This window comes from Panthera pardus, unplaced genomic scaffold, assembly GCF_024362965.1.
Source record: "Panthera pardus isolate Hobbes unplaced genomic scaffold, ASM2436296v1 HiC_scaffold_25, whole genome shotgun sequence".
In the NCBI taxonomy this organism is placed as follows: Eukaryota; Metazoa; Chordata; class Mammalia; order Carnivora; family Felidae; genus Panthera; species Panthera pardus.
Genome location: NW_026526821.1, coordinates 62,276,274 through 62,303,823, shown reverse-complemented (window position 1 = coordinate 62,303,823; position 27,550 = coordinate 62,276,274). Strand labels below are relative to the sequence as shown.

Below are 27,550 nucleotides of genomic sequence, written 5' to 3'. Positions count from 1 at the left end.
TTTTTTTTTAAGTGTGTATAATTTGAGGGCAATTTAATCCATATGTTTCTGATTCCCTTGCACTTAAATCACCAAAATATTGATTTTTAAGAGCCATTTGATGTCTAAGGAACCTTTTTAATAAGCTTTTAAAGCTCTTTAAACCCAGAGCCTGGAGCCAGTGCCAGGGCCCAGGCAGGCCGCTGGCTGGCCACACCCCCTCCCCTAGGTCATGATTACTTGGAGCCAAGTCTCACTTCCCCCCTGCAAGCCTCACCTCAGCCTGGCCTCCCTGCCTCCTCCAGAACTACCCAGGGGTCCCAACTACGGCTCCTTGCTATCTGAACAGAAGGGCTCACCCCGTCTTTCTTTTGGCAGACTTCTCCTACTTCCTCAAAGCACCCTGAAGACACAAAACAAGAGGAACAAACACAATTTTTAATTTTCAAAGGCTGCGTAATATTTTGTTGCATAACTGTGCTATACTTTATTTAACTGATCCCTGTTGAAGAACATTTTGGTCATGTCCCCTTGGTGCACCTTTATGCACAGTCCTGATTATTTCCTTTGAATAAGTTTCTAGAAGACAAAAGGTGGAGACACACCCTTAACACTCTTTTTTTTTTAATATGAAATTTATTGTCAGATTGGTTTCCATACAACACCCAGTGCTCATCCCAACAGGTTCCCTCCTCAATGCCCATCACCCACCCTCCCCGCCTTCCCATCCCTCATCAACCCTCAGTTTATTCTCAGTTTTTAAGAGTCTCTTATGGTTTGGCTCTCTCTCTCTAACTTTTTTTTTTTCCTTCCCCTCCCCCATGGTCTTCTGTTAAGTTTCTCAAGATCCACATGTGACTGAAAACATATGGTATCTGTCTTTCTCTGTATGACTTATTTCACTTAGCACAACACTCTCCAGTTCCATCCACATTGCTACAAAAGGCCAGATTTCATTCTTTCTCATTGCCAAGTAGTATTCCGTTGTATATATAAACCACAATTTCTCTTTACACACACGTTGCCACATCATTTTGCTGAGATTATACCCATTTACGCTTCCAAAGGTCTCCCTTCTCATACTCTTGAGAAGTTATTTTTATTCAAACGATGCCAGCGCATTTAAGCACACACAAGCTCTCTCACTTAGCGGTTCAGAGTGTAGGCTCTGGAGCCAGAATGCCTGGGTTTGAAACCCCATTTTTCTATTTACTAATTGGGAAATCTACTTATTCTGGCTGTGCCTGTTTTCCCATCTATAATTTGGGGATAATAATGGCACCTACCACATACCTTTGTGGGAGGGATTAAATGAGATAATCTATAAAAACTACTTTGAATAGTGTCTGATGCATAGTTGGTGCTCAATAGGTGGCTAATATTACTATCTTTTATGCTGTTCCTTCAGCCCAGGATGCTACTCTTCCCCCTTCCCCATCTTTTTGATGCACTCACTACCCAAGTCATTACTTGTCTTTAAATTTAGTGTCTATCTTGCCTGCAAAACTGTCAGTTCTAAGATGGCAGAGTTGGGATTTGTCTAATTCCCAGAGCCTAGTACAGAGCCTTGCGGACTGTAGACACTCTATAAACATTTGTTGAATCGAACGAAACTGAATCGAATGGCCTGCATTTGGCCAGAATGGCTTTTTTTTTTAATTTGTTTTATTTGCATTGACACATAATAGTTATAGTTGACATTAGTTTCAGGTGTGCAACACGGGGGTTCAACTTCTCTCTACATTATGCTACGAATGACTTTTGGTTCTTTCCAAAACTCCTACTCATCCACAAAAAGTCCAGCTTTGCCCCTTGAAGCTAATCCAGAGAATGTGCTGAGCCTCAAAAGGCAAGTCTCCAAGATGAGTCCCAAAATGTTCAAAGAGATGGCAGTACCACGGGTGGCTCCTCCATGGCCGGTCTGGACAGATGAGCCTGTTGGGTCCAAAAAGTCCACCTATGACTGACCTTCAGCACAGCCCGTGCCCTGAGCCAAAGCTCATTTCATGATTTATCTCTAACTTGTTCTTTCTCCACCAGATACTATTTCTTTGTCTTTTCAACTGGGAAAGAACTGTGCCTTGTCCATTCATGGCTCTGTGCTAGACCCGGCGCTCAGTAAGTATTTGGCAGGAGAGGGACGAAGGATGCTCCTCCTTCTTTTGACACAGGAACCTTGTAGGTGGCTGGGAAGTATCTTCCTGTTGCTTCCACTGCTCTGCTCTGGAGCAGCCCATCGCTGGACACCCCACCATCATGGGGGCAGTCCAGAGATTGATGGTGTTGTATTTGAATCCCGTGGGGCCTCCAGAAGCTCACCAGTGTGTGGAGGGCATGGAGGAAGTCCTACGCCTTCCAGGCAGAGCCTGAATTCCAGGACACCAGGCAGAGAGGGCCCCTGAGTTTCTTCTGTCCAGCCTCCATTGCCTTCATCCCATACTTACAAGGAAACCAGTTCTGCCCAAAACAAGACCCATTTTCAATTCAATTCAAATCAGTTCAATTCCATCCCAGCAACTGTGGCACTGTGCAAGCCAGGGCAAGATGGGCAGTCAGTCACTGAGGTACAGGGTAACAAGTGCTCTTTAAAAATTAGAGTGGCCTGGGGCGCCTAGATGGCTCAGCCGACTTCGGCTCAGGTCATGATCTCACAGCTCATGAGTTTGAGCCCCGCGTTGGGCTCTGTGCTGACAGCTCAGAGCCTGGAGCCTGCTTCGGATTCTGTGTCTCCCTCTCTCTGCCCCTGCCCCACTTGCACTCTGTCTTTCAAAACTGAATAAATGTTAAAAAATATAAATAAAATAAATAAAAAATAAAAGAATTAGAGTGACCTCGGGGTGCCTGAGTGGCTCAGTAGGTTAAGCATCCAACTCTTGATTTCAGTTCAGGTCATGATCTCAGGGCCATGGGATCGAGCCCCACATCGGGCTATGTGCTGACAGCATGGATTCTCTCTCTCTCCCTCTCTCTGCCCCTCCTCCACTCATTCTCTCTCAAAATAAATAAATAAACATTTAAAAAAGTAAGAATTAGAGTGGCCTCACCTCTGCACACACCGATTCCTCATGCTTTGATCTCCTATAACTCTGTCCAGATGGTTCATTACAGAAGAGACTACATACTGCTCTCTATCACCACTTAATTGTTCTTGCGTTTGCATGTGCATGCATGTGCACATGTGTGCATGTATGTGTATGTGCATGTGTGTTTATAGTTCAAGTTCCTGGGGTGCAAAGATAATATGGTGAGTTTCTTCTGACTCTTCGATGGATCTTACACAGGGCAAGGCACAAAGCTGAATGAATGAATGAATGAATGAATGAACGAACGAATGAACGAACCCTAAACTCCCACTCAGGCTGAGGATCTGGGAAGAGGGTTAGACCGGGAATCAGGAATTTTGCATTTGAAATGCAGCAGGTGCTGTGTAACATGGGCAGGTCTCACCCCCTTTCTGTTACTCATTGTCCATCCCTCAAAAGAAAGGGGTTGAATTAGATGATCTCTAAGAGTCTCCCCAGCTCTGAAGGTACTGAATTCTCCCTGCCACACTAGGTTCTGTTCCCAATTGCCAGCCCCACTCAGTCCCTCCAGACACAGACCTTGTCAGACTCATGAAGGCCCCAATCCAGCTCAGGGAGGGCCTTTGCTCCCCTGCCTCATGGGGCTCAGGGCTATTTTGTCTAAATTCTCCAGGAACAAAAAAAAAAAAAAAAGCACAGAGGCTTTTGCTAAAGCCCAGTGGGCAGGTCTCTCTGAGGACAGGGATTAAGTTTGTCTCTGTTGATCCCCCTCCAGTCAACTCTCCTGTCTGGGAACCAGCTTCAGATTCCCTAGGGTTTATCCCCCTCGCATGCTGCCATTCCCTATGCATTACCCGTGCACTGTGCTCAGCAACCCCTGGAGTGCCTTCGCGAAGCAGAATAGACCCCAGAAGAAAACAAAGCAAATCTCGGTCCAGGCTGGTTCTAAATGAACTCCCTCTTCCTGCAACAATCCTGCTTGGGAAGGAAAGGAGATCACCCTGACTCCCCGGTCTGGAGCATCTCTGCTGGACCCTCACACTGGACCTAAAAGACCGTCTCTACTGGCAAGGAGTGGGGACAGTTTCAAAGGGCCCCAGCTTCCCCTCATCCCAGCCCAGGACGTTTTCAGGCTGTGATGGAGCTGCTGGTGATGGGTTTGCAGGTTGACCTTTACAGGATTATGTGGATTTGGAAGGGTCACTCCGAGGTCAGCACGTCTGGGAGGACAGAGCCCAACTCCACACAGAAGAGGTGGGCTGAAGGGTCTGGCTCTCTGAGTGACCCTCTGGCTCAGAACAGCCTGTCTTCACAGGGAAATGGGCCTGCTGCCTCTCAAAAGGGTCTTACTCTCCCTACCCCAGAAACCAGATTTGGGCTGTAAGGTACCATTCCTACTGATACTGCAGTGACAGGACTGTTTTTGTAAAGAGTGGATGAGTAATTTTTTAGCAATCTATGCGATATTTTTAAATCCAAGTCTTAAAAATCCTAATGTTCCAAAACAGAGGAAACACTGATGCTTCAATGTTCAAACAGGACAATCTTTTATTTTTATTTATTTTTACATTTATTTATTTTGAGAGAGAGAGAGAGAGAGAGAACATGAGCAAGGGAGGGGCAGACAGAGAAGGAGAGAGAGAGAGAATCCCAAGCAAGCTCTGGCTGTCAGTGTAGAACCCTTTGTGAGGCTCAAACCAACGCACCTTGAGATCATGGCCTGATCTGAAACCAAGAGTCGGGCGCTTAACCAGTTGAGCCACCCAAGTGCCCCAGAACAATCTTTTATTTTTAAAATTAAGTTCTTAGAGTTCATAACCAAATGGGGTTCTCTCAGCCCATTTTTAAATGATCTTGATTCTGACTCATTTTATTTAAAATATATGATGTTTATGTCCTCTTTTTAAATACAATCACACACGCGCGCACTGTGATCCTGAACAAGTTTCTCAGTATCTCTGGGCCTCAGTTTACTAATTTATGTAGTAAATATACTCGTATAATTTACATAATATAAGGTTGGAGAACCATGTCCAAGGTCCCTTCCAGCTCTTTACTTGTACAACATCAAAGGGATTCTGGGCACCCAAACTCACTGCAGCAGCTCTATAGCAAGGAGATTATTCTGCCTTGGGTAATCCTCCAGGCCCCCCTCAACCTTGGGCCATGGGTGGGGCAGAGCCGGCTGAACTGATCAAGGAAGACAAATACTGCTCATGCTTTCAAGAAACACCTCTTCGAGCTCCCCAAAGGTGGCTTCACATCTGTCCTGCTCCCTGCTGGCACTCCGGTCACCTAGCATGGGATCTTGTACATCACAAGTACCCAAAATGGTTGTTGAATAACTAGGTGGATTAATTAGTTAACAAGGGCATGCATGCTGGGTCTCTATCAGGATTCAAATAACCTTTCCAAAGCTAATTCTGATGTGTTTCTGTTCTAAGAATACCTAATGTGATTTCTTTCAGAGGATTCTAGGCCAGTTATTGGTCATATGTGTAAGATATTAAAACAGATCCAACATAGCTCCTATGAAAAGCTTGCTCCCTGAGAAGTGAGCAAGCTGAGTCTCCCGCCATAAGGGAGAACACCACACGGAGAAGCCTGAAATGATGTCATATTAGGAGAAATGAGCCCGTGGTTTTTATTGTTCTGGTAGAAGGTAGACATCAGAAGTAGAACCAGTCTTTGGACTGGTTATTTTCTAGGTGAGGTGATGCATGAATGACAAAATGCTGTGGAAGTCACAGATATTCTGTGATGGTGACTGCATCATAGATGGGCCCTCCCCATTCGCTGGCCAAACCAGAGGCCACAAAAGCAGCCTCTACATAATTGTCAGAATTCTAGATGAATTATCATCTCAGAAACAACAGTTTGGAGTTGGACTAACCTGGCCTCCCTGTTCCATCTGTCAAGCGGTGAGTTGTTGGATCATGTGATGTGACAGCACCTGTACGCCCACATTCTTAACTCTGGACAGCTTATTCTTAGCAACCACTATGCACTTGAAGACAAAATCCATGGTGGTGTTTAGACTTGGTAGCACTCCACACTACTGAACCCAAGTTAAAAATCATGTTCTTGGGGCACCTGCATGGCTCAGTCAGTTAAGTGTCTGACTCTTGGTTTTGGCTCAGGTCAGGATCTCACAGTTTTGTGAGTTCAAGCCCTGCATGGAGCTCTGCACTGACAGCACAAAGCCTGCTTGGGATTCTTTCTCTCTCCCTTTCTCTCTGCCCCTCCCCAACTCATGCTGTCTTTCTGTCTCAAAATAAATAAACTTAAAAAAAAAAAATCATGTCCCAGAGTCCATTTGGGTTTACCTCAGAGAGAAAGGTGGCCATCTCCTTCAGCTTCAAAATAGATTGTCATACCTGATCATAAAGATTTATCCAAGTGTAACACAAAAATGTTGGCAACAGCACAGATAACTCCCTGACTAGCTAACAGAAAATCTAAAGCTATCTGATTGTCAATTTCCAACTGGGCCAAAGAGTTTAGATTTGTCTGATAAACCTCAAAAGCTTTGGAAGATCATTTATAGCTTCAGCTAAGATTAATAATACATTTCTCTCATCCTTTTCCAATGGTATAGCCCTCATTATAGAAATCACCATTTAGACGTTCCACATAAAAAGTGAAAGAATATTTCCTCCAGCTAATTTTCTAGAATAGCCTATGTGGTTTCATTTTGTAAGTTCCTAGAGGCATGTTTCAGTGAGATATGTTTTGCAGAGGGTTTTGAGATCTTAAATACCTAAACAGTTTGAACAAGTTAAAGCTTGATTTCCACATTAAAAAAAAAAAAAAAAAAAATAGTACCCTAGTGGAGGACAGACTGTCTTGAAGGTGTAGGTGCTTAACAATAGACTTGGATAATCTCTTGACATCTTCTTTGGGAAGAACAACAACAAAATCACATGACAATGTCCAAAGACATTTCTCAGTAAGAGAAATGTTGCGGGGCAACAGCTATGCTATCAGCAAACCCTTACTACAAAACTGAGAAGTGGAAAGAAAGGGGAAAAATTAAAGTCAGAGGGCTAGATGAAGGACAGCATGTTCGTCTGTGGCTTCAGACATCTAGACGGCCTTATTCTAAAGATTTGGAAGAATAAACTGTTTTTGCCATGCTGTCTTCTGCTTATGAAGGTCTCAGGCTAGAGTCTCCTGAAGATCTTCTGCTTCTGGAGGATTCTTAAGGGTCCTCACTGGGAAATTTCTGTTTGGGATGGCCTTCCAGTTGCCAGGGAGGGTTTGTGTTTCTTTAATTGAGAAGCACAGATCCAAAATTCAACCCCCTGAAGTTTTACTGCTTTACTGGGTGTCAGAAATACCGATAAAGTCTTTTTCCGTTATGGTCAAAGGGTTGCCTTTATATGATGACTTTTTCTAGAAAACCAAGTCGTAGGTTGTTCAAGGATGGATTAGGAGTATGTTAATCACAAAACTAGCAGATTGGGGGCACCTGGGTGGCTCAGTCAGTTAAGTATCCAACTCTTGATCTTGGCTCAGGTCTTGATCTCAGGGTCATGGGTTCAGACCCTGCGTTGGACTTCACGCTGGACATGAAGACTACTTTAAAAACAAAAAACAAACTAGTAGATGTATGGATCCATTATAGTATTTGCTTATTACTGCTTTTAACAGGGAAGAGTCTAGGATTAGAGATAAAGTCCTAGATGCTTGGGTAGGCTTGTTACCTTAACGAGTAGAGAACTGATATACTCTCAAAGGAGTTGATCTTATTGTCAATAAGGCCAAGGAAGGATTTTAGACCAGGGAAATTGAAGTGTTTCTGAAAGCTAAGCTAACTTTAATTTGAAAAATCTACTCATCCTTTCTACTCTGTCTGAAGATTGGGGGTGGAGGGAGTATGGACAGAGGAAATTTTGAGTAAGCACCAATATCTTGCAGAGATCCTAATGATCTTCTCAGGAAAATAAGGATACTCATCATTACAGCAGTAGATTGGGACTCCGCTAGTGAGAAATACAAAATTGAATGCCTTGTTTTGATGCTCTTCAGCAAGGAAAGGCTTCAACAAATCTGGGGGAAAAACATGCAAAAAAAAAAAAAAAGCCAACAACAAACAAAAACAGCCAAATATATTCATATTCCATCACAGGGAATAATTGTATAACATTAATTTGGAGGTTTTCAAATGGGCCTTAAGGTCTTGATGTCCATCCATGCCCCATCTTTACTGCTTTGCCAAGATGGTGTTGTTGGCAGGTGAGGTAAGTACTAGAGCAAGGTTCAGTAAACTACAGCCCACAGGCCAATTCTGACCCATGGGCTTTTTTTGTAAATAAGTTTTTGCTGGAACACAGTCATGCCCATTTGTTTATGTACTGTCTATCACTGCTTTTGCACCCCAGTGGCACGGTAGAAGGGTTGCAACAGGGACTGTGAGACTCACAGGACCCTAAAACATTGACTATCAGGCCCTTTACAGAAAAAGTGTGTCGATTCCCAGTCCTAGGCTCCATTAAGATGGGCCATTTTGGTCATGTTGAAAGTTCCCCAACCTGGTCATTGTAATTCCAGACTATTCTTGGCAGAGTTGCACCCTTTTGTAAAATATGCAGAAGAAGCTGGGTTACGATGAGAATCCTGCAAGGAGTGGACCTCCAGTCTGGTGGAGAGGTTGATTTGGACTGAGATGACTCATGCAAGTTGATACCGTTTGGCCAGATGTGTTGCTTCTGGGCCTCCTGTCTTGGGCTTGCAACCAGAGGGTGACTGTCTATAACTATAGTCCTCAGCAAAAGGAGTTTTTGGAGATTGTGTTTCTCAAGTAACTCTCTGGGACACAAAGTCAGGACAGAGGAAGAACAGCCAGTGTTGTTGGCAGATGAGGTAAGCACTAGAGCGGGGTTCAGTGAACGACAGCCCACAGGTCAATTCTTGTAACATTTTCAGAGGCAACCCAAGATAAGGTTCATTCCCTGAAGGCCACCAGCCAAGAAAGACCTTAAACTTGTTGGTCTTTGGGGCTGGTTTTGGCCATGAATTTATTGGTATTCACCTGCTGATGACTCTGTGCCCATTTTTACCCCTTGTGGACAAATAAATTTCATGGCAATACAGGACAAGACAATGTGAGATTAGATGAATAACATCTAAAGTGGGGAAAAGCCACCGCTCAGCTAGAGAAAGCCGTTATGATAAAAAGTGAAACTGAATTTTATTGACTTAGCGAAGCAAGGAAGAACACGAAACTGACAATTCTTTTACATAACATCTTGTTAGGAAAAATGAGTGCATTTTATTTTATTGCCCCAGGTGAGACTCAGAAGTTCTTAGGGCAGGAGATCTGAACAGGACAAACAATTAGACTGGCTGATTTCTTAAGGTGAGGGTTGGTGTATGAGATGCAAGATTCTAAGCCACAGAGGAAGGCTTGTACAAGTCACAAGGTATTCTGCTGTTGTTCCCACAACTGATAGCGCACTTGTTCTGATCCTCACTCCCCAGTCATTCCAGAGGAATAATGGCTGTCATTTATTAGGCCAGGCACTGTAGACAATTTATCTCTGCATATCTCTGTGCCAGACACTGTCCACATTTCATCTCAGTTAAACCTTACAGCAACACTATCCAGTTGGTATTATTCTTCTTTCCCCTTGACAGAGGTGGAAATTGCCTGAAATATGGTAGCTAGTAAATGCCTGAGCCAAAGCTAGCCTTTCCCCATATCAGCATCTCACTGCCTCTCCTGTGAGTGTGACTCCATGGATACAACAGCCCTCATTCCCAGGCCTCCCCTTCTACTCGGTCTGCAAGCAACAGAGATATGCCACTCGAGCGTCTCCACACCCAGCACTCACACCCCTTCATACTCAGGAGGTCTCTCCCCATTTTTCTCCCTCCTCACTCAAAGTTTAAAGATAAAGCCACGTAAGTGACCAATAATCATACAAAACGGCGCTCAATGTTATCAATCAAGCAGGAAATGCAAATGCATACCAAGCCATAATGAGACGTCATTACACGCCCACCAGACAGAAGAGCTTAAATTATAAGCACTGATAATATCAAATGTTGGCGAGAATATGGAGCAACTGGAATTCATATAATGGTGGGAATGTGAATTGGTATAACCACTTTGGATACTCTTTAGCAGTGTCTGCTATAATTAAATATATACCTTCCCGGATGTATTTCCAACAGAATTGGCTACATGTTCAAAATGCTCAGAGTAGCACTATTTGTGACAGCTAAAAACTAAAAGTTACCCAAAATACCCATGAACAGTAAAAATGGAGAAATATATCGCCATATATTCACAAAATGGAATATTATACAGCAATGAGAATGAACTGCAACTCATATAACAATATGGATGAATCTCAAACATAATTTTGAACAAAGAATTCACACATAAGAATATGTACTGTATGGTTTCATTTATGAGAGGTACCAAAACAGTCAAAATTGCTTTGATACAGATAATGTTAATCCTCAGCAGGCGGATATAAAGACTGGAAAGGACAAAAAGAGGCCTTTTGAAATACTGGTAATGCTCTGCTTCTTAGTCTGGGTGCTGAACACAGGTGTGTTCCCTTTACGAAAACTAATCAAGTTATACTCTTATAATTTGTGCACTATTCTGAATGTATATTACACCTAAAAATAAAAGTTTAGGGGCGCCTGGGTGGCTCAGTCGGTTGAACGTCTGACTCTTGATTTCAGCTCAGGTCATGATCCCAGGGTCATGGGATCAAGCTCTGTGTCAGCTTCTGTGCAGAGCGTGGACCTGCTTAAGATTCTCTCTCTCTCCCCTTCTGCCCCTTTCCCCCGCTCGTGTGCTCTCTCTCTGTCTAAAATAAAAATAAACAAACAAAATAGAAATTCAAAAAAGGTAAAGGCATACAGCCCCTCCTTACCATCCCACTGTTTCCTTCTCTACCCAGTAAGATCCATTCTCAAAGAGAAGGAGTTACATGTCCAGAGGGCCTGTGTCTGAAATGCCCTACTCATTGGTGCCTATGATAGAGGTTCCTAGTGTCTGAACAACCTACACAGCCCCACATACACTCTGTAGCACACACCTTTGTCTTGCAACATGACAAGTGATTATCTGGTAGTAACAAGGCTTTAAAATCAGACACCCCATCTCTGCTACTTACCTACTACAGAGCACTGGACAAGGGACTTCATCTCTTCAAGTCCTATTCCCTTATCTTCGAACAAGTTGGTAGCATGTGCTATTCACTGTCTGCCCAAAAGTCATGTGTCCCACTTCTTTGCTTTCCACTGCCACTGAGCACACCACTTGTGTGACTTCCTAGACTCTCTAGTTGCTAGAGCAAGAGCTTGGAAATGCTAAGGATGGGAGAGCAGAAGCATGGGAGGGCACTGGTGTTCTTGGTGACACTGCAGTGTCAACCCTGGAACCCTGACTCTGGACAACCACTGGGAGAGAGAGGCCTTGGGTGGTGTCTCCTAAAGGGTTTGTCCTTGAGGGTTTGTTTCCTCAATTCCTCCATAAGGACTGAGATGAGAGAGCTTTCTCCAGGCTACAGGACAAGTCCTGGGGAGGATAGGAATCATATTGGATCCAATTGCGAGTTGTTCAGAAGTACCTTCTTGCATCATTTCCCACAAGCACTTGCTCAGTGCCTCTGAGTCCCAGGTGCTATGCTGTGAGCTGAGGACACAGTGGTGGACAAGTCAGATAGGATCCCTGGTTATCAAATGGCCACAGAAGTTCAAGTGAACTCACACTCTGTCAACTTTCTAGATCACTGTGAGCATATTCCCAACTCTGTTTTTGGAAATCCACCAATAATCAACCCAAGGACACTCCTAGAACCCCTATCTTGAGGCTGCCCAAGATGAATTGTTCTGAAGAAAAGTGAATATTTATCTAGTACCTTCTTCATGTAAGAGGTGGCGCCCATTTTCACCCTTCAGGGAGATTAACTTCTGGGGTGTTTGGCACAGGACAGATGTTTGATCTGAGTAGCACAAGTTATCATGTCCACAGGAACCACAGAGAAGGTCCAGAGCAGCTGAGTCAGCTTTAGGGATGAGGTGACCCTAAAGGTGGTGGGATTCCATCAGGCAGAAGAGAACAGGAGATTATCTATGAGAACAAATGAAGGGACACTGCCCAAAGGGGGAAGAACACAGCTGAGCATGGAGACAAACGACAAATTGGGCCAGAGAGGTGGTTTACAGGCTGATCAGAGGACCTTAAATACCAGGTTAAGGAATTTGGGTCACATCATGTGGGCAAAGGGAGATTTTAGGCCAGGAAGCAATGTGACAGAGGAGTTCCGGCAAGATTACTTTGGCATCTGTAAGAGGGATGATTAAGACCTTGGAAGGAGCCAATTGAGGCAAGAGCAGCTTCAGAGCTTTTGGAGAGGGGCTCACACCCTCTGGGTTTTATTCCTGGCTTGGCTGCCCTGCTGAGTAAGACTGTACCAACCTGGACTGCCTCTCTCCAGACTCCCTATTATGTGAGAAAAATAACCCCTTACTTGTTTAGGGTTTATTTTAAGTAGCCAAATGTAATTCCTAACTGATATATGTGGCAACTCAAATACCTCTATTTCTCCCTCTTTCTATGATCTCACAATCTGGTGCAAGAATGGATTATGCACCTGTTATGTGCTCTTCAGAAGCTGCCCACAAGAACAGCTGAAGAACCCTCAGATTATGCTACCCGGATGGTCCCAACTCTCAGCCTTGTAGGGACCCCCGTGGCTTGCCTAGATCCTCCAGAGACCAGGAGGCAATGCCAGCTGGAATGACCCCAGGATACCAGACTGCCAGCTGTGAATCCAAGGGAAGAGCCCTAGACCAGCAGTCAAGAGTCCAGGGATTCTGGAAGACCACCTCTGCCACTAATCAGAGCACGACCTTGACCCAGGCATTCCCCACTCCCCTGGGCCTCATTCACCCCTTCTTTAAAATGGAGATTGAGGGGCGCCTGGGTGGCGCAGTCGGTTGAGCGTCCGACTTCAGCCAGGTCACGATCTCGCGGTCCGTGAGTTCGAGCCCCGCGTCAGGCTCTGGGCTGATGGCTCGGAGCCTGGAGCCTGTTTCCGATTCTGTGTCTCCCTCTCTCTCTGCCCCTCCCCCGTTCATGCTCTGTCTCTCTCTGTCCCAAAAATAAATAAGAAATGTTGAAAAAAAAAAAAATTTAAAATGGAGATTGAGGTAGTATATCAAATTAGCTTACATTTAGCTGTAAATGATCAAACAAAAATAGCTTATTCAAATGGCTTCAACAATAAGGATGTTTATCACCTGATAAAATCCAGAAACAAGACCACTCCAGGGACCGATATGATCAGCTGCTCACCAATGTCATCAGATACTCTGCAATTCTCCGTGAATTAGTTTTATCCTCCTTCTGACTTCCTTCAGGGGCACAGGGATGACTACCAAAAGTACGCTGCACCACAACCAGGCACAACTCAGCCAAGAAAAAAAGAATCCATCTTTCTTGTGTTTCATTTTTAGGCGCAAGAAACTTCCCCTACACTTCCCTATCAGACTTCCCTTTACCTCTTATTAGCCAGAAGTGCCTAGTTCCAACCAATCACTGAAAAGGAAAGTGGGATCCCATCTGCTGTGAAGTACTTTGCAGAGCCTACTATGACCAGTACAGAAAGGGAACCCACCTTTCTACAGAAATGCTACATGACCCCATGATACAGAGCAGATAAAAGCAGAGGCCTTTGGACTGAAGTTAGGATGGGGAGAAGGCTGGAGCCCACCTTCTGTCTTCAGAGTCCCAGTCACAGAATCCTAGAGCTCTTTCCACCAGTATGAAACTACTGGGCTTGAGCTCTAAGGCAGCTTTCCCCACTCAACATTCTATGGGTCTCTGATTCGAAGATGAATGGCAGGATGGGGTCAACGTGAAAGGGAAAATTACCCACATCCATAGAGGTCATCCTGAAGATGCAGCCAGTCAAAGGGCGTGGGGGCTTCCTCTGGGTTTGCTATAGCTCAGGAAACTATATGGATTATCCTGCACTTTATACTCATAATAGCAACACACATCTATATGTTTTCCTGTCTGCCAGGCTCTTGGGCACACATGATCTCATTCAGTCTAAGAAATAGTCCCATAAGTAGTATAAGGCCCAGACAGCTCTACAGTAGAGCCATAGAGATGGGGAAACCAAGGCACAAATCAAGAAGGCATTTGTCCCACAAAACCCAGGCCTGGAGGAGACCAGCCTGGGCCAAGGCTGCCAATTGGGCCTAAGGATGAGTGACACTGAGGGGAAACTGGGGGTCCAAGGCAAAAAGACATAGGCATGATGGCCAGGTGACTCAGGTCTCTCAATCTCTCTGAGCCCCTCTCCCCTCATCTGTAGAGTGCACCCTCTCAGGGTCATTGGGAGGACTGGGGAGCCTTCTGGAGGCCCCTGGGTTGTTGAGGAGGGCTGTGGGGTTCTCCTGGCTGAGGCTGCAGACAGCGTGGGGAGGACGAGAGCCTCCTCATCTCTGGGCTATACCTGAACGAAGCCTGGGCCCCAAACGCCCACTGCCACCCCATGCCTGGCCACTGTCTCCTCCCGGGGCTGCCAAGGCAGGGCCCCTGGCCCCGCACCTCCCCCACTCCCTGGAGGCAGGCAGCTGCTAATGGCTCTCCCCACAAGCTGGTTCATTAAAGATTTGTTCTGTCGAGTTGCAATCAAAATAAACAGACCAGCCTGAAAGCCAGGGAACTAAAAACCAATTAAGAGGGAATGGAGATGGAAGGAGGGGTGGGGGCAGGAGGGGAAAAGAGGCCGGGGCTTTCCAAAGACTCAGTTCCCATGGCAGCCAGCTTCCAAAATAGTCTGGGAATGAAAAATAATGAAAACCACTGTGGAGAGCAAAGCGATCCTGGCAGGAGAGTCCCGACCTTGGGATTGGTTAAATCCCCTTGCTCGTGGCTCCCAGAGGGCACCCCAGTGGGTCAGAGCACTGGTGACCTGTCCTCCCTCCCTCCCTGCCCATTCCTCTTTCCCTCCCGAGGTGGTGAATGGTTCAGACCCTCTGCAGGGCCCACAGCCAGAGCATCAAGGTGAGGGAACCACACTCAACCCTGCCCCATGTGGAAACCAGAGAAATATGATGGAGGTGGGAAGGGCCAGGGATGAGACTGGAGGGGGAAGTTCAGGCACCATGAGGCCCCCAGCCCCATTTCAGAGGGCTTCCTGGAGGAGGTGATATTCAGACTGATAACTGAAGTAGGAGCCGGCCAGGAAATGAATAGAAGGAATTGCCGCTTCAGGAAGAAAGAAGAATTGCAAAGGGAGAGTAGGGGAGTGAGAAAAAGAAAAACCAGAGGTTCAGTAGGGCTGACAATTCTTGAGTTAGGCATATTCTGTGCCGAGCTTAGTGCTTTTTTTATGCACTGGATCCTCAGATGCAGGAACCCTGACAGACTGAGAGTCACAGATGTAAAGGGGGTGGAGCCAGGAGCCCTGCACAAATCTGTGGACCCTGTAACCGCCTTCCTTCCCCTCTGCCTGGAGCCAGGCCTTCTGGGGAGCCCCCAGTTCCCTGTCCCTTCCCTCACCCTGGCGACAGGGGAGCCCAGCGTGGAGTTTCTAGCAGTCATTTCCTACTGATCTCTCCGAGGAGGCCCTGCAGCCCACCGGGAGGCATCACCGTTTAACCATCTCCAGACCCCCTTGTGGTCTGGTTTCTGTTTCACTGGTGAGGCAACAGGAAAGCTGAGATCCTATTAAGCTGACTTGCAGATGCCAAAAAGGAATAACAGCCAAAATTGAGTTAACCCTTGCATACTCCTTTGTCCGCCCCTGCTTCCCGGACCACAGGAATAAGCACTGAACCACATCACTGGCAAGAGAAGCAACACCTCGGCCCCAGGAGAATGGGCACCCGGGTCCGGAGGGCCCCCCAGGCAGGTCTGACAGGTCGGGAGCCTCCTGTGTGGGTATAAGTGTGATAAGGGGCAGTGGCCTGACAACACTTGCCAGGTAGAAGGGCTCCTGGGTAGGAAGCAGGACTGTGCTAACTAGACCCCGTTCTTCCACACAGGAAGGGGCAAGGTGGAGTTCAGCTGCCCCAGTGGCAGTTCTCAGGCACTGACTTTTCACTAGTCTCTCTTTCCAAGAAGCCAAGCCAGCGCCCAGTGGGAACCCACTGGAAATGGGATGCCCCCCAAGGAGACAAAAGCAGAGCCTTGGCTCCTAACTTAGCACCACCCGAAGGCTCAGAGCAGAACAAGGGGAATGCGGGCCGAAGAAAGAGCACTGGGCTGGGAGTCCAGAGGCTGGCCTTAAGCAGGCGCTCATCCTGCCTTTGGGGTGAAGGAAGCATAGGTTTTGCAATTAGCCCAGCTCTACCTCCTGGGAGCTATGTGACTGTGAGCCAGGGACTCCTCTCTGAGCCTCAGTTACCTCAGCAGCAAATGGGCACAGTAATGCTGACCCCGTAAGGTCTGTATTAGGGTGAAACAAGGTGCCAGAGTACCCTGAAGATGCTGGGCAGGGACTAGGAATTCACTAGCTTTCCTTTCTCCTCCAGACCTCAGCTCTGCCAGCTGCAAAACGGGATGCCAACCCTCCTAGGTCAGGTGTGTAAAGCACTCGGAAAACCGCAAAGGCCTATAGAGGGGCACGAGAGGTCTCTGGCTATGGAAGCTGCCGAGAAACCACTCCCTTTCCAGCCCCCGTAACCCTAGGCATGTCTTTCATCTGCCATCGGCCATAAGGCCTCCCTCACCCTGCATGGCCTCTTCCTGGGTGGTCTGGAGGAGCTTCTCTGGCCACAGAGAAAGTGTAAGAAACTCACAGCAAAGTGTAAGAAACTCACAGCAAAAACACGAAATTAGAATTATTTTGGCTGTCCCACCTGTTCCTCTGCTTACTGTTGAAGGAAATGAAGCCCAGGCACAGACGGTGATCCACCTGAAGTCACAGCTTGTAAGTGCCTGGGTTTGGAACCCCAGGGCCATCAACTCCAAGGCCTGTACTCCTGCCCCTGTCTTGTCCCACTTCCCAGTTCACGGGCAGAATGATTCCTGGGCCCAAGAGGTCTGTCCAGGCCCTGAGTGAGGAATTTTCAGAGATCTGGAGTGAGTCTCTCCTTCTGTAGGTACTGAGAGCATGGTCCCCTCTCCACCGGTGGGAGAAAGCGACACACTGAGTTACCACCAGCTTCCTTGCTGGCCTATGCCTGTCTGGAAGGAGCCAATGAGGCAGTGAAAAGGGCAGCCTGCCCGGAGGCGGTGACACTCAGGCCTGGGTTTGAATCTGGATTCAGCTGTGTAAACCTGCATGAGTTCCCCAACCTCTCTGCCTTTTAGTCCCCTTATCTGTCAATTCATAAATCCAGGAGGAATGCTCGTCCCATCCCACAGGCCGCAGGGAGATCCAAAGAAGATAACTGATATGTGTTGAAAACTGTCAAACCTTGTTATCATTAGTAATTAGCACAGTCATTGTTTGTGTTTCTAAGCAGCAGATTCACTAAGTGGGTTAAACAGCTTCTCCCTCCCCACTCCTCAGACCTCCCCATCCTGTTGACACTAGTCCTGCTTTGTTCACAGACAGTTGAAAAGGTGACTGCGTGCCCACCCATCAGAACAGCACCCCCATCCTGGGTGAGTGCCCACAGAGAAACTGAGCGTTGACAGTTTATCTCATGTGCTGGTTGTCCTGGCCCCAACACAGAGCAAAGGAAGCAAGTGTGGCAGGTATTTTCCCCCTTTTGACTCCCACGAATGAAAAAAGAACAACACATTAGATCAATAGCCACCTGACACATTTTTGTGTAGTGCTTACCACTCACCAAGCACTGTACTTTACACATCAAGTGCTGTGCTGGCCAGCCATGGATATAAAATCCTGGGCGTCTCACATCACAGCCTGTGATGGAGCAGTGACTTCCTTTCTTACTTCCTTCCTGCCTTCCTTCCCTCACGTTTCCACCTTTGACCTGCAAGCCCACATTTCCACGCAATCCCGGGCAGCAGGGAAGACTGGGCAGGAGGGAAGGCCCCAGCCATCTGAGAGAGGACCCAGGGGACCCAACCCAGTCAGAGCAGCAAAAGGGAATGAGGCAGGTACAGAGACCCGGGGCCCAGAGAAGGGCATTTGCTTGGAGATTTGGCCCAAACAGGGAAGCCCTTCTGCCTGGGTGTCCGAGAAAGAATATTTCCCAACCAGCCACCCCCAGACCAACACCACTAAAACTAATACCAGAGGCTCCTCCAACAAGGCCTGGGGCTCCAGGGACACTCAAGGAGTATCGAATCAAACTAACCAGGAAATCAGATGAAATTGAGGCTTCCTCAGACATCTGAGGAAAATAGAACCCACTGAGAGCAGAGCCAGGTCTTGAGGGTGGAGCAGGGAGTCAGAGAGTGCCCACGACAGCTGAGAGGAGGCCCTAATCCTGGGGGACTCTGAGGAAGTCGTGTCTCCTGAACTGTAGGCACTGCTCTCCCGTGTTCCCAGGGGTCTACAGAGAGATGTGGTTAGCCACTGGGTTCAAAGGGACACTGTGTTTCTCATGGGTCACCCATTCAACTCTTTCAGCCACCCCCATGAAGCAGAAATCATTACGCCCAGTTAAATCTAAAGAACCTTCAGCTCAGAGAGGTTAAATAACTCAGCCTGGGTCACACAGTGCCCTCGTCAGGGTCATTTAGCTGTAAAGAACTTATATACTCCTTGTTTAACAGGATAAAATAACTAGCCAATGTTGTTCCAAGCCCCCACCCCCACCCCTTTCCTGCCAGGGGAACTCCTGCTGGCCCACTTCTCTGTTTTCCCTTCCCACCCTTGAAAACACCCCTGCCGGCAAAGTGGTTCTTTGGGACTTTAACAAGCAGAATTGGAAGTAAAAAGGACAAGAGAGGAGGATCCAAGAGGCACTGGGGGTAGCCCTGGAGTAGCTGTAAGGTGGAATTATGGGGAGAGGAGAAAGAAGGATTGTGCCCTGAGGAAGCACAGAGGCCGCTAGAGAAGTGGAGGGTAGGCTAGGGAGTATCCCCTTTCATGACTGAGAAATGCAAAGAAAGAACTGAGGTAATAATGACATAACATTTGGTTTCCAAACTCTGTTGTTTTTGTTTTAAGTTTATTCATTTATTTTGAGAGAGAGAGAAGAGCAAGTGGGGGAGGAACAGAGAGAGAGAGAGAGAAAGAATCTCAAGCAAGCTCTGCATTATTAGCTCGCACCCCGACTGGGGGCTCGATCTTACAAATCATGAGATCGTGACCTGAGCCAAAATCAAGGGTTGGACATTTAACCAACTGAGCCACCCAGGCGCCCCCCAAACTCTGTTCTTTTGAACCAATACCACTGAGACTGGACCCCAGGAGTCACAGCTTTGTAGACATTGCATTTGCCGGGCGAGGGGTGATGAGGGAAGAAATGGAAATGGGAACTGAGGCAAAGCAGAACCAGCCTCCTTTCTCAAGTCACCTTTGCCTTCCTTGGTGTGATGCTCTCTTCCTTCCACTCCCTCCATCTCGCTTTGTTCACACTTAGGAATTTCTGTTCCTTTATAACTTTGGCCAGCACACGGCCTTCCATGGCCACCTGTAGGATCTTCTTGCCCTCTTCTACAATGATGGCAATTCTGCTTGTGTTCCCACTGTGAACTGTCTCATTGCATTCATGTTTCCTGGTTCAAAAATCATTTCCCTATAATTAAGTCTCTTTTTGGAAGCTTTATCTTCAAAGGTTAGCCCTAAGGTGTACCTGACTCTCCACTGTGTTTGACTTTTGTGGCTCCATTATCAAGTCGAGGGCTTATGAATCTATAGAATTGTGTGCGGATCCTTAAAGAATTCACAATTATAAATGGTTTATTTTTTATTTTTTTTAATTGACTTAAAGGTTTTTTTTTAATGTTCATTCATTCTTGAGAGAAAGAGAGAGAGAGAGAGCATGAGCAGGGGAGGGGCAGAGAGAGAGGGAGACACAGAATCCAAAGCAGGCTCCAGGCTCTGAGCTGTCAGCACAGAGGCCAACACAGGGCCTGAACTCATGAATCAGGAGATCATGACCTGAGCCAAAGTCAGACACTTAACTGACTGAGCCACCCAGGCACCCCAGAAGACTATTGACTTTAGGGCCTTCTTGCTGTGGGTGCTTCTCACTCAACAGGAAGCAGGCTGGTGTGGGGAGGGATAAGAGGAAGGGAGGAAGGGTAACAGCAAGGGGACTCAAGTGCAGCCACCTAACTTGACATCCACTGGAGCCACACAGAACGCTCAGGAACCCTGGCCTGACCAAGCTGTGGGAGAGCTGCTGCTCTGTCTCCATTCTGCCCGCTCTCTCTAAACGTCCTCTCTCCTGCAATGCCGTCCCCATTGCATAGGCTCCTTCAAAATCTAAAAAGAATTTTTCAAGCACCTTCAAAAGATCTTTTAAAAACTTTCTGAAAAGAGATTTAAATGTGGGCAAATGATTTCTGAATAGGGCAACATGGATAATGGGGCCTTTAAGAATAGATTGCTTGGGGTCCCCTCTTTAGGCTTTAAGGAAGAGAAAGGGCTGCCTTCCCTTCTCCATCAGGAAGGAAAGAATAGCCTGTCTCTTTATAAGAGCTGCACAGTCCCCCAAAGGCCACTGACTCCCAGCTCTCCCCGGTCCTTTTATATTAACCAAGGCAATGGGTCTTCCATCCAGGGGTCCAAGCAAAGGCGGACAGCTCCATTTGTACCCAAGGTGAACATGCCTACGTACAGAGCATGGTGCACAAGACAAGATCACAACCAAGTGTGCAGGAGAGATGGATCTGCCCAAGGGGGTATGCGCTGAATCTCGCTGGCATTTTAAACTTCCAGGCCAATTATTTGTTTCCGTCTGGACAGACAGAATGGGCCTTCATGAGGGGCTGTGGATAACCGTGATCACGTGAAAGTGTCAGACGAGCTGCTCTGGACAAGCCAAAGGCGAGTCAGAGTGAAATACCACACTTCTCAGCTCTTCTGAAGAAAGGCAGCTTTACCACTTTCAAGTAGATACAGTAATGGGAACCAGGTGTGACCAGGAGTGGTCCTTGGGGAACAACTTCGAGGACTAGCTAGGAAGGTGTTGTAACCAGCAAAGTGGCTGTTTATCTGTGAATGGGTAAGTGTATGTGATTTGAAATGTCCTGCTTGAATGTCTCTCCCAACATCGTTTTCTCACTATCTTTTTGTACTTCTATGAGGAAAGATCAGCTAAGCAAAGGCTAACTTCCTCCCAGCCATGTCTAAATTACTCCAAACCTTAAATGAGTACCTCTCCCCCATCAAAGATGTTTGCCTGAGTGGCAGCTCACAAGGAAGCCTGTGTTTCACAGCAGGAAGAGGAGTTTAGCCAAAATTTCCGCATGGAGACCACATTGATCCCAGCCCCAATCCATCTCAGAGTGAATGTCTACAGATTTAGGTACCCAACGATAGTGGATGAACTTAGCTGAGTTGAAATACTCAGGGGAGAAGGAGGGAAAAGTGAAAGCTTCCCAGCAGGACTGGTCCTGTGTCGGATCCAGTAAACGGGTATTAAAATTGTGAATAATTCAGTTCAGTGACTACTGTGTAACTCATTCTATAGCAGATGCTTTGAGGAACAGCCATGGTCCATGTGATCCAGGAAAGTGAATCTTGTAGGTGAGAGGGGACATTCATACAACAATGGCACAAGGCAAATTGAAGGTAATGCAACAGGTTAGAAAAGAACAGGATTTTACAGTGATGCAGAAGAACAAGATTACTTCTAGTTGGAGAACCACAAGCAGCTCTCTGAAGGAGAAGATTTTTGAGGTAAGCTTTAAAGCTTATTAAAACAAAATAAACCATTAAATAGGCTACGCTGACAGTGGATACATGAATGAGTACAGTTATTTGGAGAACAGTTTGGCAGTATTTCCTATGGTTGAAGATATGCATTCCATCACCCAACAATTACACATCTGGGTATACATGGTTTAAAAAAAAAAAAAAACAACTCTCACACATGAACTAGACATTCAATGGCACTTTCTATGTAATGTCAAAAAATTAGTAATGACCTAAATGTCCACTAATAGATTAAAGGATGAATAAATTGAGGTATATCCATACAATGGACTATTATACATAGGTTGAAATGAATGTACTAGAGCTTTGTGTATCCATGTGGAACAATCTAGAAAGGTTTGTTCAAAGCATTTAAGGCAACCTCTGACCAATCATTAGTTGAGTACTAGGCTGACCAAGCAAAGACTTCAATGGTTGTACACAGGGAATGCAGACTTTACAGTCAAGCAAAGTCATGAAACAAACAGCATTGGCCAACAATAACAACATTAACCCATTTCAGGAGAGGAGAATCTGATCTCCAGACTTATCACATTATATTATCTACATCATACTCAAACTGTCAAAATGTAAGGAGAGGGGCATCTGGGTGGCTCAGTTGGTTAAGCGTCAGACTCTTAATTTTGCTCAGGTCATGATCTCACGGTTTTGTGAGTTTGGACCCCACACCCAGCTCCGTGCTGACAGTGCAGTGCCTGCTTGGGATTCTCTGTCTCTGTCTCGTTCTACACTTTCCCCACATATGCTGTCTCTGTCTCTCTCAAAATAAATAAACTTATAAAAAAATTTTTTTAATGCAAGGAGAGAATCTTGAAAGCAGCAAGGGAAAAATAACTCATCATAAACAAGAAACTGTCAATCAACAATTCTATATCCAGTAGGATGATCCTTCAAAACTGAAGGAGAAATTAAGATATTCCCAGATAAACAAGTACAACAGAAATCACAATAAATGTATGAGCCAAGACAGCCAGAGATTGTTAAGCTGGAAGTTTTTAATCTAGCTATATGCTATTTATAAGAGACACACTAAAATGCATGGACCCAGAAAAAGTGAAGTAAAGGGATGGAGTTTGATATAACAGAAAAAATAACAATTGAAAGAAAAGTGGTAGAGTAATATTAGTACCAGACAAAATATACTTTAAGGCAAAAGGCATCATTAGAGATAGAGGGTCAATACATACCAATGAAAGGAAATTCACCAGGAAGATATGAAAATATAACATGTAGACACCTAATAACATGACTTCAAAATGTATAAAGTTTGACAGAATTACAAAAGAGAAACTGACATTTCCACAATCAAAGTAGATTTCTCTGTCACTGAGAGACATTATTGGTAATGACTTACCTTAATTAGGGGTGCCTGGATGGCTCAGTCAGTTGAGTGTCCAACTCTCCATTTTGGTTCAGGTCATGATCCCAGGATCATGGGATTGAGCCCTGTGTTGGGTTCTGCGCTGAATGTGGAACCTGCTTGGGAGTCTCTCTCTCACTCCCTTTGCCCCTCTCCCTGGCTTGCACACTCTCTCTCTAAAATAAAAAATAAATAATTAATTAATTAATTAACAATCTTAGTCTAATGGACAAATATAGAACTCTTCACTTAGTCATTGTATTATTCATATTTTCCCCTTGGAACATTTATAAAAACTGACCATGTATTATGTACAAATTAGAAATTGATAGCAAGAATACTTTCAAACTATTATTTTGTAACTTTTTAAAAACATTCCTAAATAACTCCTGTGTTAAAGACGAAACTATAATGAATTGAGGAATGAGAAAATATTTAGAACCTAACAACAGTTAAAATAACATTTCTAAGTTTCTTGATGCGGTTACAAGAATGATAAAGAGAAAAATGTATTTTCATTTATGACTCATGCAAGAAAAGATGTAAAGGTCACAACCTATAAAGAATTAAGTGACCAGCTCAAGAAGTTAGGGAGGAGAGAAACAACAAATAAAGTAGAAGGAAAGAAATAAAGATGAGGACAGAGACTAATGAAATAGAAAATGGGCATAACAAGCATCAATAAAACTAAAAACTGGTTCTTTGAAAAGACTGATAAAGTAGACAAATCTTGGGCAAAGTTGATCAATACACAAGCGATTGTATAAATGGACAATGGTGGAACCACATTCCCACACCAGCAGGGGACCCCATATCCAGGATGTTACGTGTGAAAGAAATAGCCTTCTATCTCGTTTAAGCCATTGTCACTTTCGGTGTCTGTTTCTCCCAATCAAAACTATTCCTAACCAAGACAGAGGGTTCATCCAGGCCTGGGCTGGGTCTAGGCATCCCAGCTAGGCCAGGCAGGATGAAGATGGTGGGGGACAGTGAGGAGAGCCGGTACCATGGGTGATCAGGTGAAGTTGTCTCTGAGAAGCAGAGGTGACAGATGAGGTCATAGTCAGGCTGGGCTGAGGTGGCAACTCCGACGTTGGTGACCAGGACAAGCAGTAACCACAGTAAGCACCATGACTACGTTCAACAGTCTCTCCTGGCTTTACCAGGTGGGCTTATCCCAGGGCTATCTTGTGGAGGCCAAACCCACTGGGCAGGTCTGGTTCCTCTGGGATATGGGTTATGGTCTCTGGCTTGTGTTTCCAAGCCCACCTCAAACTGGTTTAAACAATAAAGACAATTTGTTCCTCATTTAGCTTAGTTTGATCCCACAGCTCAAAGCATGGCAACAAAGATGCACGAAACTGTCCCCACATGGTCTTATACTACCCATCCCTCCAACAGCTCCAGATTCTTCCCCAGTGAGTGAAATGGCTTTAGCAGAAGTCTAGGGTTTAGTGTTCTCTTATTGGCCAAAATTAGGTCATGTGCTTGTCTCTATGCCAATCAACATGCTGATTGACTTCAGCCAATCAGGACTCTCCTGGAGTCTGCTGGAATTGCTGTTAAGTTGGACAAATTGTAGAGCCTCACTCTCTCCTCATGTACTGTAGAAGCTGTTAATGTACCTAACTTGTAATACTTCCAGGTGATAAATAAAATTAGTATTTAGTCACCTAGCACAGTGCCTGACACTGCATCTGATAACTGGTAACCATGAAGCTATTAGCACTGACGTGAAAACCGGGCTCCATTCCTACCCCTGAGGTGAGAAACTTGGGCTGGGGCTCTTGGTGTGGGGCTAATTCTGAGAAAAGGGAGTGGTATCAACACAAAACTCAACCTCCAGGGGTGGGAGGTAAACTGAGGCTGTACGTCCCTAATACAGCTGAAAGCACAGAATCCAGGGAAGTCCAGTTCTTCCTAATCTTCCTAATTACCCAGAAACCCCAAGGACAAAGGAGCAGAGGCGAATGCGCCCAAACATGACTTTCCTAGGGGGACCCCTCCCCATTTTGTGACCTCCCCAGGGATCGTATCTAGGCCTCTGGGGTGGGACTGTCCCATTAAATGGCCACATGCAAAGTAAGAGGAGTAAGGAGGCTACAGAGCTTCCCTCAGGCTTGGCTCATGGTGGGTGACAGGGTCATATGCCCTGACAGGCCTTTACCCAAGAAGAAAAATCTTTCTAATAGCCCAGAAGAATGCCCTAATCTGACATCTCGTTTAGCAGATTATTGGGCCTGGCTTTGATCTCTCCTGGGCATAATGAGTGTGCCTCTCAGGCCAATCAGCAGTCATTAATTAGCAGAACGGCCAGCAGCTGGGCCTGCCCAGGAGCGGGGCCCTTGCTCTTGAGTTGGGAAAGTGAGATGTTTGTGAGCAAGTCAGACCCAGTGCAAAGCTATGGGATCTACCAGGGTCACCAGGACGAGTCAGCCCTGAGGTCTCTCTGGGAAAGTGCCCTAAGCTGGGCCTTCACGTGACACATGTGACACATAATGCCACCCAGGGACCGGGCAGGGAGAGATGGCCTCTGCTCCCTGCAGCACACCACCCGATAGCGAGAATACAGCATAGCAGAGTGGGTGACCCCACAGCACGCGCACCACGATGCGCAGACAGACCACAGAGACCACCTGGTTGTGCGTCTGACCCTCTCCCCCAAGGCCAAATCCTGTCTCTCTGACTTATTGGCTCTCGGCCCCCTTTCCTCCCTCTTCTTGGGCCCTGCCATCCCCCCACGTGGCCCTTTGGGTCCCTGGGAGCTGGTGAGCAAAAGAGGTGTTGGGTCCTACGGTTTCATCATCTCTAACAGCAGTGGGACCAGCCTCACATTCCTACCTTAGGGTTAGTGTTTCAATAGAAACTCGACCAAGGATACAGATGAGGAGAACCTGCATTGGTGTTCCCGGCTTAGAGGGGTTAGAGGTAGTGCAAAGGAGACAGAAGCCAGAGACTTGGTGTAGGAAGAGCTGGATTCATACGCCATCCTCTGCCACTCACTAAGTAGCCATGTGACCTTGAGGTAAATCCCCTTAATTTCTCTGAACAGTAGTGCTGTCCTTTGCATAAAACAGGGTTCTTTTCCACAAAGTGACTGCAATATGAACTGTCCTTAGTTTTTGTATAACACCAGTGAGTTGAATGTGTGTTTTAAGTGTTCAAAATGACTAATAAATTTTTTAATCAGTGAAAATGAACATTAAATTTATCTTCATTTCAAAAATTAATGAACAGGTAAAACATTAATAGAAATGTAAACATTAAACTTAATGCAACAGGATACATCATTAGGAGACAAAAATTTTTAAATGATTCAAATAATCATTCATATGAATTATTTAAGGGGCGCTTGGGTGGCTCAGTTGGTTAAACGTCTGACTTCAGCTCAGGTCATGACCTCACAGTTCATGAGTTCAAGCCCTGCATCGCCTGTGCTGACAGCTCAGAGCCTGAAGGCAGCTTCGGATTCTGTGTCTTCCTTTCTTTCTGCCCCTTCCCCACTCGTTTTCTCTCTCTCTCTCTCTCAAAAATAAACATTAAAAATTTTTTTCTAAAGGTAACAAGAAAATGTAATTAACTATAAAAATTAAATATTAATTGATCTTATTTAGTACTACCCTAAAAAAATTAAAGAGGTCCTTGTTATGTCATTAAAAATTGCACATTAACAATTTGTGTACAAATATTTCCCATTGCTTTGGAAGACCTTTCTGGCTCTATACCATCTGGGGGAACAGCACAGAGAGAATTATAAACTAACACCAAGTATGTTCTTTCTGCACCATCACCACGGGGCGGCGGGGGGGGGGGGGGAATCTATCGTGTGTTTAATAAATTTGAGAACATCTTTTCAAATTTTTTCTGGCAGAAGTGTGCAAAGAATGAGACCTTTTAATCAATAGTAAGCATTCATTTGTTTGTTTGAATAAAAGCCTTCTTTACTCTCACCAGGTATGGATGGAGACTGCCACCCCTTGGTTGTGTCTCTTTCAATGCTCTTGTGTTCTTTGAACTAGAACTAGAGCATATAACTCTCTGAGTGATTTCGAGTCATATCTTACTGATTTTAGATTTTTAAAAATATGAACTAAGTATTACACTAAAAACCACGGATGTGTGATACTTTAAAAACACAGAGAAACTAATAAAAACTGGCTTTGCAACAACTTGTTCTAGATAGGTGGTTTCCAAATCTTTTCCGCTGTCAGGACCCTCTACTGGGGGACTGGAATGTAAAAACCAGCAAAAGCAGGGTTTTTGAACCAAATGAGCCCTGCTCTCCTCCTTCCTTCCATGGCACACACACTCCTGCACATTAACACAGGGAGCAGGGGATGCCTGAGGGGCTCTGGTGGAGAGGAACTCAACATTTCTGGGGAACTCTGGGAACT

General features: G+C 45.7%; 1 long non-coding RNA gene across 2 annotated transcripts in view; it reads right to left on the bottom strand.

The window, feature by feature from the left end:
• Positions 1-250: 250 nt before the first annotated feature.
• The window catches only part of LOC109275941 (uncharacterized), a 99,316-nt gene continuing 72,016 nt past the window's right edge, over positions 251-27,550 (bottom strand). Inside the window, exons 4-5 of one of the 2 annotated variants that reach the window (XR_008417825.1) lie at positions 23,151-23,332; positions 251-2,436 (exon numbers count right to left, since the gene is read on the bottom strand). This is a non-coding gene — a long non-coding RNA (uncharacterized LOC109275941). Of the gene's footprint in view, positions 2,437-9,170; positions 12,054-23,150; positions 23,333-27,550 lie in introns of those variants that run through there. The other variant, XR_008417826.1, reaches the window with a different exon arrangement.